Raw genomic sequence first — 13142 nt, 5'->3', positions numbered from 1 at the left:
AACCCTAAAAATGCTGCTATTGTAAAGTTATTTTATTCAGAAGTTCCGAACAAAACAAATGAAAAGCACATAGTAAAATTAATACAATGAGAAAAATTACGTATTATAAGTTATTGATATGTTCCCATTTTGCAGATAAACGACTCTATATAACTATCAAGTAAATAAATAACTATTAAAATAATAAATAACTCAACCTAATTTCTAATTTAAATTAATAAATATGCGTGTGGGGCTTTATTACGAATTACGAGTAACAAAACATTAACTGCTAACTCTTAATCGCAATTTATTTGTACCACATCAAATATTTTAGTACAAACGTTGTTTTAACCACTTTCGTTTGTTAATTAGTCGAGTCCAATCAAGGCTTAATGCTAATTCGTGAGTGATAGCTATCCTTCTCAAATTAGAAAATGGCCGAACCGGCCGAAGAAATGCTAGAAAGTAAAAGGAGATTCGAATAATTAAATGCGGCATCAAAATTGGTAATAAATCAACATTGGCAGATATCAGATATTTATTATCTCAGAGTTCAGTGAACCTTCAGATGATAAGCTGTATGGTTACGGCTTTTTAAACCCATCAAACCCCCGTTCCGTAGAGCTTGAATGGTTAAAGAATATTACGAGTTTTTAATAAATAGTGAGTAACTAATCTTAAAGACTAATAATAATATGAGTACTTTTTTAAAACCTTCCACCAATCCTTCAACAATATACGTAACTAGCGGCCGCCCGCGATTTTGTACGCGTGGATCCCGTTTTACCCCCTTAGGGGTGGAGTTTCGTAAAATCCTTTCTTAGCGGATGCCTACGTCATAACATCTATCTGCATGCCAAATTTCAGCCCGATCCGTCCAGTGGTTTGGGCTGTGCGTTGATAGATCACTATGTCAGTCAGACACCCTTGAGTTATATATTTATTTAGATTAATCGTATTCGGGGTACTACCTAAACTATACCCCCAGCGGACGAATACCCTTGAAGTATCCATAATGGGGTTGCAATTCAATATGCGATAAGAAAGCTAATGATAGCACATAGTTTCTTCTTCCTTTAGTCATAAGGTAACTTTTAGTTTGAGCTAGAATGACAAGCATGCAGTCATAAAAGAGGCAAATAAATTGGCTACAAGACCTGTATCTTGTCGTAATATCTCTATATTATATTGGTTTATAATAATTGTAAATCTTTAGTCCATAATTTGCAAATGAGTTCCAGTGGAAATCGAAAACAGTTTGCAATCTATAATCATCATTAACGTTAACCACTTAAGCTGTAAATGAGCGTTACAAGAGAGTTAATAACAACTCATAACTATATCCCAAGATCTGCGGTCCAATCGCTTTCATGGCCTGAATTGCTATGGCTTAGCTTTCCCGACTAGGTTGTTAAGAGTCTCACGTATGAGGCTTAACTCCGAATACAATCATATTGGCAGTGGATCCAAAACTGCTCATTAACAAAAACAAAAGTAAAATATTAACGAACCTATGTGACAGCTTGCGTCATACTTTTGATCTCAGTTATTACAAACCTCAAAGAAGATAAAAAAGAAGAAAGTAGAAAAAGATTTAGGTTGATTAAGCTAAAGTAGAGCGTGTAGAGGACCTACTTTGTAGAGTCTTAAGTAAGCTGATACCTTCGCATCTACTCGGTAAAGTCACAAAGGGCCGACAAAATATTTATTGAGTTTTGAGTTGACTATACCAACCTTTATACAAATGTCTACCTGAAGGTTCATAAACGCATAGGCGTGAAGAAATGTAAAGCAACCAAAATTCAGATAACATCAAGTGTACAGAGGAAGTCCTACGTTCTTCTTCTTGTCGTGTCGCAGCAAACCTACATAGTGTCAGCCCAAAACTCCACAACACAAGAGTGGTGTTGTCAGTTTAGGTGGGGATTCTTGGATGGCTCAAACTTCGGAGTGCAAGTGTGGTTTTGTTCCCCAGTCGACGAAATCCTACGCTGTATTGTATACGTAAGACTCTTAACCCTCAATACCATGCGGTTAGGGTGGATTGTATTTGACACTAGTACGAGCAGATACGATCATATTATTCGCAGGAATGTGGTCATTCGGACCAATTGCCCAGGGAACTGTAGGTGCGGGTAGCAACAAATATTTGGTGCTTGCGTTTCCATAGATTTGATCGCTAATTGAAATTTGACTTCAAAGATATTGCATGACTAGCGTCTTGGCATTCTTTATGAAAAAGACCAAAAATGCTCTGCAGAAATATTTATATCAAAAATACTTTTATAAGTTATAAGTTGTGTTGGAGAAAAACGAAGATGTTATTATGTGCTCAAAATACTAGTGCCATCATACCACTTATAATGTCTATGGAAGCTATATTTTTCATTATCTGTACCGGAAGTGTAAGTTTGTCAATGTATCCAATTTTGAAGAATAGACTTCCTTCTGGTCTTGTCAGCGGAACCGATCACATGTAGGGCATGAATATCGGAATCTCGGAATCTCGTAATATCGGAATCTCGGACTGCGAGTTCCGATATTTCAATTCCGATATTGAGCGACCCAATATCGTAATATCGGAATCAGATAAAAGTTTTAATTGAGATTTTAAACAAAGCGTTTAAACTCGCCACAACCTGCCACAAAGCCCAAAGTACATGATAGGCAAAGACCAATAAAAAACACCAAAATAAACACCAAGCTTATCCCTCTCCATTGCACGTTGTGCCCTATATTCAAATGCCACGTTTTCAAGTAGTATATCATCACTGGTCTGGTAACACACACTAATTGAAGACTTTCGTCTTCGTATTCGATGATTTACCTCTTTCTCGAAATTGCATCTAACTACCTAGCTGATCGTTTGTCCGAGATAGACATACTTACTTGTCAACAATCTCGAGAATCGAGCTCCTAACCGAAACTGGGTAAGGAGCAACATGGACATTCGACATAAGCTTCGTTTTTTCCATATTCATCCGAAGGCCTACCTGTTGGGAAACTCGATTAAGGTCTTCGAGCATTGTGATAAGATCTTCCAACGGTTCTGCCTTAGTACGCAAAACAGACGGGCGATGAGGCAGCAAGGTTCTGAAGTGGAGGCCACGTACCGGAAAGCGCAGCGTAGGACTCATAATCACAAGATGGACCGACGACCTCATAAAGGTAGCAGGAAGGCGCTGGATGCAGGCCGCCACCAACCGGCCATTGTGAAAATCAGCATCGGAGCCTGTGTTCAGCAGTGGACGTCCTATGGCTGACATATGGCTGGCTAGTGGTTTTGTGAGTTGTACATCGATAATCAGACGGCCGTTTGGTGTAGTGGTTCAGAACGGACTACTATGCCGAGAGGTCCCGGGTTCGATTCCCGGCCGGGCAGAAATTGAAATGATGAATTTTAATTTCTGTGACGGGTCTGGGTGTGACTATGTATAATATTTATTTTATGTATTAAAAAAAAAGTATTTAAGTAGTATATCCGTTAAGCTACCACCCATAACACAAGCATTAAGTTGCTTACTTTGGGGCTAGCTGGCGCTGTGTGAAATTGTCCAAAGATTTATTTATTTATGTATTTAATCAAAAAGGATCAAGTTTTTTACCACTCTCTACAATTTTTGTAACACGTGACTTGAATGACTCTAAAATTCGTTCCGCCAACATAAAACAGGGTAATATAATGAAGGAGTAAAAGTTTGTTTGATACCTGTGATTTTACAAAAACACTTTAATTATGTGCTAGTCCATATAGGCTCATAATCAGTAACCATTCATTATCAGGTGATCCGTCTGCTCGTTTGCAAATGCAATAGATACCCATAACGTAAAAATAGTTTTAAAATACTTCAATTTTATGAAGTGCTGTTTTGTACCAAATTAAAGATTTTGATTAAAATTTTATAGCATATGAACTCAATTCCGATATTAATATCGGAATTCCGATATTGAGATCTAATATCGGAATCCAATATCGGAATTGAAAACCTTCCGATATTACATGCCCTAATCACATGTTGTTTTCTTTAAAATCCCAAATTATAATAGGTTATGGGCCCAGAGCGTTTCTGGCTACTATTCAATTAGTTCTCGCGACAGTTGTTATTGTGGACATTGATAACAGTTGCAGTAAGTGGAAAGAATTGTTTTTGTGGATTTGTGCAGTGTCGGTTAGTAGGTACTTGAGATTTGAACTGAAAATTCAAAATGGCATCATCGAACTATTTGGTGAATGTACCTAAACTCAGAGGACGAGAAAATTATTGTGAATGGTGTTTCGCGGCGGAAAACTTCTTGATTTTGGAAGGAACGCTAGGATGCATCAAGCCAGAAGCAGGTCAAGCGCCAGTTGCACCCACGGATGACGCTAAAACCAGAGCCAAATTGATCTTAACGATAGATCCCTCCATTTATGTTCATATCAGAGAAGTAAAATCTACGAAGGAACTATGGGAAAAATTGAAGTCGCTGTATGATGATTCTGGATTCACGAGAAGGATAAGCCTATTGAGAAATCTAATTTCAATAAGACTGGATGACTGTGATTCCATGAATTCATATGTAACTCAATTAGTGGAGACGGGTCAGAAATTGGCTGGGACTGGCTTCAACATTAACGACGAGTGGATTGGCTCTTTGTTACTGGCTGGATTACCCGATAAATTTTCGCCAATGATTATGGCGATTGAACACTCTGGCATCAGTATCACGACGGATTCAATCAAATCTAAATTATTAGACATGGAGTCTGAAGTTCGTGTTGAAAGTGCTGCATTTGGTTCGTTCCATAGTAACAAAAGTCAATGGTACCAACATAAGAGAAATGTCAAATCAAATGACAAGGGAGACAAAACCAAAGACAAAAATCGCGGTAAAGATGGCGACCAGTTGTCAAAGTCGAACATAAAATGTTTCCGATGTAAACAAATGGGACACTATCGTAATCAGTGTACGAATTCAGTGAATACCAAAGAAATGGATCGAAAACAGACGAACGCATTCAGTGCTGTGTTTCTGAGCGGGTTTTATAGTAAATCTGATTGGTATGTCGATTCCGGCGCCAGCGTACATCTGACGACGAATGAACATTGGATCGTAAACCCATCTTACGAACATAGTATGAAGGAAATTGTGGTTGCCAACGAGAGTAAAGTTCCAGTAAAATGTTGCGGTGAAGTAAACATTACTACTTGTACTGATGAATGCAATTTCGATGTGACAGTGGAAGAGGTTATGTGTGTACCGAGTCTCACAACTAATCTTCTATCTGTGAGCCAACTTATAAAGAAGGGAAACAAAGTGGACTTCAGAGCGGGCGGTTGTGATATTTATAATCGAAAGGGAGTTTTGGTGGCGACAGCGATCCTGGTCAATGGTGTTTACAGACTCAATTCGCCAGTGCCTCTGTCAGCAGTGGCTGTGGTTTCCAGTGAAACTTGGCACCGGAGGTTGGGGCACGTCAATAGCTCCTACCTGAATAAAATGAAAGATGCTGTGGAAGGTTTTATTATGGATGATAAGGCAGTGACAAGTAAAAATTCCTGCGTTACTTGCTGTGAAGGAAAACAAACTCGCCTGCCCTTCCCGAGTAATGGAAATAGAAGCAGTCAGTTGCTGGAGGTAATTCATAGTGATGTGTGCGGACCTATGGAGAGCTGCTCTATTGGAGGATCAAGGTATTTTATAATCTTTGTTGATGATTATAGTCGCATGACTCACATCTATTTTATGAAAAACAAGAGTGAATCTTTTCAATGCTTTAGAGATTATGTGTCCAAAGTGGAGAATACACAAAATAAAAAGATAAAGATATTGCGCAGTGATAATGGTCGTGAATATTGCAGTCATGAATTTGAAAATTATCTAAAGCAAAAGGGAATTATTCACCAGAAAACTAATACATACACGCCAGAACAAAACGGCTTAAGTGAGCGTATGAACCGCAGTATTATTGAAAAGGCTCGATGTTTATTGTTTGATGCTAGTTTAAAAAAGGAATTCTGGGCAGAGGCAACTAATACTGCTGTTTACTTACAGAACCGAACAGTATCAGCGGGTTTAAACGACAAAACGCCTTATGAGCTGTGGACTAATAAGAAACCTGATATTAGTCATCTTCGTGTATTTGGGAGTACTTGCATGGTTCATATACCGAAAGAAAAAAGGTTAAAGTGGGACAAAAAATCAGTCAAATGTATTCTAGTGGGCTATCCAGATAATATTAAAGGATACAGAGTGTATAATCCCCATACCAAGTCAATAACATGCAGTCGAGATGTCATAATAATTGAAAAAGAATTGCCAGTGAGCAATGTGACAGCTACTGTTGAAAACTTGGACTTGGATGCTCCTTATGTCGAAGAAGAAGAGGAAACATCAGATGCAGTGGGGGACAATTGTCAGTCAGATGACTCTTTTTTGTCTTCAGCAAATTATACAGAAGATCCATCTTATGTGCCGAGTGAGAATGAAGAAACTGACAGTTCTACGGAGAACACTGAGAGTGTGGTAAAAGTGATACCTGCTAGAGAAAGGCGAAAACCAGACAGGTATGGTTTCTCTAATATGTGTATAGACACTTCCGGTTCCGGCGCAGATGACAATGAACTCACTTTAGAGGAAGCCCTACAATGTCCAGAAAGAGAACACTGGTTGCGTGCTGTCAAAGAGGAGTTGCAGAGTTTTCATGATAACTGTGCATGGGAGCTCGTAGACCCTCCTAAAGAAGGAACTGTTGTAAAGTGCAAGTGGGTGCTAAAAAAGAAGTATGATAAGGACAATAATGTTTGTTATCGTGCCAGACTGGTAGCAAAGGGTTATAATCAAAAATATGGAATTGATTACAATGAAACCTTCTCCCCAGTAGTCCGTCACTCTACACTAAGATTATTGTTTGCTTTGGCAGTACAACTAGATTTGGAAACATCTCATTTAGATGTTAAGACTGCCTTCCTAAATGGAGAATTGGAGGAGACCATATTTATGCAGAAACCAGATGGTTTTGAGTATTATAATGATAATGTGAATGAAAATAAAGTTCTTGAGTTACACAAAGCTATATATGGTCTCAAGCAATCCTCTAGGGCGTGGCATAAAAAAGTAGATAGTGTGATGTTATGTAGTGGTTATAGAAAATCAAAAATTGAGCCATGTTTATATACAAAAATTGTTAATGGTCTTAGGACAATAGTAACATTGTATGTTGATGATTTTTTTATTTTTTCAAATGATAAATCTGAAATGGCTCTGTTAAAACAAACTTTAAGTAGTAAATTTAAGATTAAAGATTTAGGAGAAATTAAAAAATGTCTTGGTATGAATGTAAACATAGATAAAGTGAATAATGTTATTACATTGAATCAGGAAAACTATATTAATGAGTTGTTGCATAAATTTAATATGAACGAATGTAAAACTTTTGAGACCCCTATGGAGCCTAAATTAAATATTGTTAAAAATGAAGGGCAGAAGTGTGATAACCCTTATCAGCAACTTATAGGTAGCCTCATGTATCTTGCTGTTCTTACAAGGCCTGATATTTCATATGCTGTAGGATATTTAAGTCAATTTAATAATTGTTCTAATAGTGAGCACTGGTCCTATGCTAAAAGAATATTAAAATATTTAAAGGGGAGTAAAAATATTGGTTTAAAATATTGTAAAAATGGTAATGTTGATATCGTGGGTTATGTTGATAGTGATTGGGGAAATTGTTCAGAGGATAGAAAATCTTACTCAGGTTACTGTTTCATGTTATCGGGTTCTGTCATATCATGGAGTTGTAAGAAGCAGAGAACAGTGGCACTCTCTAGCACAGAGGCCGAATACATGGCACTTACAGAAGGTTGTCGTGAATCTGTATATCTTAGAAACTTGCAAAGTGAGATTACTGAAAGATTATATACAATTGAATTATATAATGATAATCAAAGTGCAAAAAAATTGTCAGAAAATCCTATTTTTCACAATAGGACTAAACACATTGATATCCGTTATCACTATTGTAGAGAAGTAATTTCTAATGGTATAGTTAAAGTTAGTTATTTGCCTACAAGTGACATGCCAGCAGACATGTTTACAAAAAGCTTGAATTTTATTAAACATAGAAAGTTTATGAACATTTTAGGTATTGTTAATGTCTGTTGTAATTAATGTAAATTGAGATTTTGAGAGTGGGGGTGTTATTATGTGCTCAAAATACTAGTGCCATCATACCACTTATAATGTCTATGGAAGCTATATTTTTCATTATCTGTACCGGAAGTGTAAGTTTGTCAATGTATCCAATTTTGAAGAATAGACTTCCTTCTGGTCTTGTCAGCGGAACCGATCACATGTTGTTTTCTTTAAAATCCCAAATTATAATAGAAGAAAATTAGTATTCACTAGCTGTAGAAAGAGACAAAAGTTAGTTGCCATTGCATCTGCCATTTTCGTAATACGACGCTGCCCTTATCCGAGCATTATATCAGGTGTTACATCAACAAAATGCGCAAATGCATACGTGGTAGAGTCACCACAATATACGTGTTTAGTTGGACATTCAAGGATTATGTAAAATGATGCATGTTTATTTTTTTATGCATAATAAGGCAGGTATTTGACCACAATCGCACCTGGTGATAATTGAGTTGCAGTCTAGGATGGTACATAATTATCTGCCCTGTAAGTGCCTATTCACTCTCACCTTGAAAATGCCCGAATATTATTATAAAAAGCTCATAAAGTCAGCTTTCAGAAGTTCGAAATTGTTTAACTGCTCCAGAAAACGTGATTTTTTTGAATCTACATTACATTTTGTGATTGGTCCTTCAGGAGTCCTCCTGATACTCTATTAGAATGTCCAGTCTATTTTCCGTCAAATATTGCCTTGCACATCACTTATTGCACAATCCATAAATCACATTTCAACCTATCAACCATTTTTTGGGAGTTTTGAGCTGACGCTGTGTAGGTTTGTTGTCGACACGACAAAAAGAAGGATGATCAACATAAACAATTGTCGATGATTTCGCTAACGAATTCAAGATTAGTCCCAACTACTCCATCAACCTGGCAAACCTAAGCTTCGCGTACATTATCAACGCGTTATAGTAGGACGTCATTAAAACGACATCACCAGACTGGTTGCGCAGACGCAGGACAGCTTTTTACTCTTTTACTTTTTACTTTTTGCCCAGTGCTGTCGAATTATCGACAGGTATGCTGTCGATATTTATCTGAAACTATTGACACAGTCGTCAAATACGCACCTCACTGCTACTTGACAGAGTATTTTTTCTGGTAAAGCGGTGGACGGTCACGTATCTATACACCAGTCAATCAGTGATAATAAAGTACAATAGTATTTTTTATTTATTTATTTGCGTCAAATACATATTGTGGAAAAATCATCAATAAATTAATCTACAAAAATTGTAAGGTATTGTCAATTAAATATTGTATAATTCTGCTGATATCTACGTCGTATACAATAGAACATTACCTACACTATAGTGTACATTTCAATCTGCAAGGCATCAAAACTCGATTATCGATATGTCATTCGAATCACTACTTTTACTTTCGTTAAACTAAATCTAATTATACATTCATCGTGGATAGCCTTTTTGATTTCGCAGGATAATTTTATTTTTGCAGTTATTGGGTTAATGGGTTTCAAAGGATGTTTAAAATATGATTGGATTTTAATGCTTACAGGCGCCAATAAATTAATATTTTATCTTTTATTTTCAAGATAGACAATATCTGTAATTATTATAAAATAAAAACTCTTTATCGTTTGCAAGAGTGCTAATTTCCATAGACTAACTATAGACCTAACGCATGGATATGATGTTCATAATTATTTTCAATAAAAAATATAAGGTTTTGAATGAAATATTTGCTACAAAGACAGACATTTTTGAAGACATCTTTGGAAAAACAGTAATTTACGGATATTTTATCAAAGATCAAAGCCTAGTAAATTGACTCAACAATCAGGTGGCCCAACATTAAGCAACCGTCATTGTTTTATAGTGGCTTTAATAGAGCAATATAAAGGCTGTATAAAGCTCTTATAGCGCTAACAATGCCCGTTCAAAGGTAAGCTTTGTTCTAGCAATTAGGATCAGATGATCGCTTCACGATCTGGGTAACCTAGTGGGGTTATTCCCAGTTAAATACCAGGCAATATAAATTACACAAGCGGTTGCTTCATAGTGCCCTGCGGAAGGAATGTTGTCTATTCAAAGATATGATATTTAATGACTAAATTAACTGACAAGGCTCGATTAGGATACTATACAATCGCCGCTATATTACTTCCACACTTTGAAGAAGAATTACTACCCATATACTGCCGACAAACAGTTCAGCAGTTTGGCAGATTAAAATGAAGTAAAGTTACAACCGTAACTTTTATGAGACAATAAATAAATATGATCACAGCAAGTCCGAAATACATAGTTTCATCAATGTCACAAAAAAAACTCACATTTTTGCTATTGAAAACACCTTTACAGTTGGATAGTTGAGGATAACTTGTGTTCCAACTGCAAATTGAAGTTTGTTTTGAATTTCCAAGGAAAAAAGAGTTTGGAAAAAGAGGACACGTATTTCACAGTAGCAGGACAGATTTAACCGTGTTTGCTTATAGCAATCACTGGTTTTGCGTCCTTAAAAAACTCGTGTAGTGAGTACACCACTCCCTAGCTTACTCAATGCGCAGGCGACGGAAATTGAGCGGATTTTAATACCATAAGCCGTGACTGCGAGGACTCGGCCCGGACTCGGAACATACTTATCGTTGGTAATTTAATGTAAACAATATTATTTGGTTATCGCTGAGTATTTGATATAATTTAAAATTTTAGTAGATATTTTTTCAAGATTTTGTTTTGGTGGTTTACTTCTTCTCACGTCCAACGTCCACAAATCTACGTGTTATTGTACTTCTTACAGTGAAAGACAGTACATTTAATTGTCATTTTATATGATGATAGGTATACAAGCATGTTGGGCTTGAAGTGCTGTAATTATCTGTACCAATTAAGTAGTTTGACATCACAAAAAACCGTGTGCTCTAGATTAGTTGTAACCTTGGCTAGCTTTTCCTTTGAATAATATTAACTAATCATTCTTTATTATGTAAACATACAGAAACGACGAACTATTTATTTGCTACTAGCTTTCCGCCCGCGGCTTCGCCCGCGTGGAATTTTGTCTGTCACAAAAAAACTTTATCACGCGCGTTCCTGTTTCAAAAACCGGGATAAAAACTATCCTATATCCTACGTCTTTTCCCGGGACTCAAATTTCATCAAAATCGGTTCAGTGGTTTAGGCATGAAAGATACAGACAGACAGACAAAATTACTTTCGCATTTATAATATTAGTATAGAGTGCATGTCATACAATAGAAATGTACACTCAATCTATTGAAAATGTAAATAAAGTTATTTTTAAGAAGAATAACAGCTCTTGTTACCACTGCCACTGCCAAAAGGTGGCGAAAGATCACGCCAACATTGAATTCAATAATACAACTGTTAGTTTGTCAATGTATCCAATTTTGAAGAATAGACTTCCTTCTGGTCTTGTCAGCGGAACCGATCACATGTTGTTTTCTTTAAAATCCCAAATTATAATAAGAGTGACAATAAATCTTAACGTAGGCGTTCAATTTCTGTCGTTCACGTAACAGCCCAAATTGTTCCAAATACAGGCAATATCTGTTCCGCGGAGCTGACGAGAAATGATAGAGAATAAATAAGTGGAACATTTGCAGGGTTGCCAAAAATCAGAACACATCACATCAGAACTTTTCAATGTCTGTGGATAACTGAATTGAAAATGTCAAAAAATTAAAATATAATATTCCAATCATAATTTCCACCTCAAGATGCTGTACAAATACAGCATGTTAGACAGATGACTTCTCACGATTCAGAGGCTCTGGGTTTGATTTCGAATTGGAATACCTACACATAGTATTAATGAATGACAAACACAATCCATTGTGATCAGTACATTGCCAACGTGGCTGGATGCGAGCGGCGCAGGACTGGTCTTTGTGGAAATCCTTGGGGGAGGCTTTTGTCCAGCAGTGGACATCTTTCGGCTGAAACGAACGAACATTGCCAACATGCATAAGATGATTTTCTTAAAAGAAAATACGATTGGATTAATCCTTATCTGCCTATGCTTCATAAAGTCTTACACCAGCACAGTATTGTAACCTCTGTTGTAACAGAAAATTTATTCAGTTGATAAGTTATTGAGATTGTAGACTCTATAGAGACAGGATCTACTCGCCCAAAAGGCCGTTAAAAACTGTCCGTCCCCGAATCGAAATCCCAGGAACGCGGGTTCTACGAATCAGCGAATTTAGTACCTATATTGCTCATTATCACAAAACATCACGACAGTTTTAATTTGTTTCGAAATACGTTAATTATTTCAAATTCGTCGAAGAGCCAACCCTGATCCCAGATCGTTGTGACTTGACATTATTTCTGTGAAATAGAAAGGGTTTTCGTAGCAGTAATACCAGAGTAAATACAAATGAGTAGGTCATCTTCATAGAAACGCACCGAGCGCGGTTTTGTATGTGAGCGCGCCGCATACGTGTTGGCGCGCTCACATACAAACCGCGCTCGGGCGTTTCTATGAAGATGACCTACTCCTTTGTATTTACTCTGGTAATACTGTGCGCAGTTAAGAGCTAAATGGAACTAAAGATGCATCAATACTATTGAGTTACGTTGCTTTGTAAATAAGTTAGACTACTTTGCTAGACTAAATAATATCAAGTGTATTTGAAAGTGCCTTTCGATGTTTAAATGGAAAGAATTTTATTTACCTTGTTATGAATCAGTCTGTTAGAAATCCTGCTCTGTATAAAAATAGAATTATTAACAATTTAATAATAAGTTTTTTAAATATTATTAAGGTGCTATAATTTCAAAATAATTACAATAATACTGCAAAAAGTCGCAAGAAATTCATACTTTACTTTAGATATTCAAGCATCGAGATTAAAGCAATAATTTTATGAGTACGCGAACTTGTGACTTTTATCTACATAATTAATATTTTATTTCTCAATGGTTTCTTAATTAATATTTATTACTGCTGCTCTAAAATCAACTGTGCATAGTAAAATGACAGAAACAAAT

Source organism: Ostrinia furnacalis, unplaced genomic scaffold, assembly GCF_004193835.3.
Source record: "Ostrinia furnacalis isolate ACB-3 unplaced genomic scaffold, ASM419383v2 OfSCF1105, whole genome shotgun sequence".
NCBI classification, from domain to species: Eukaryota; Metazoa; Arthropoda; class Insecta; order Lepidoptera; family Crambidae; genus Ostrinia; species Ostrinia furnacalis.
Note: the sequence above shows the minus strand (reverse complement) of the source record.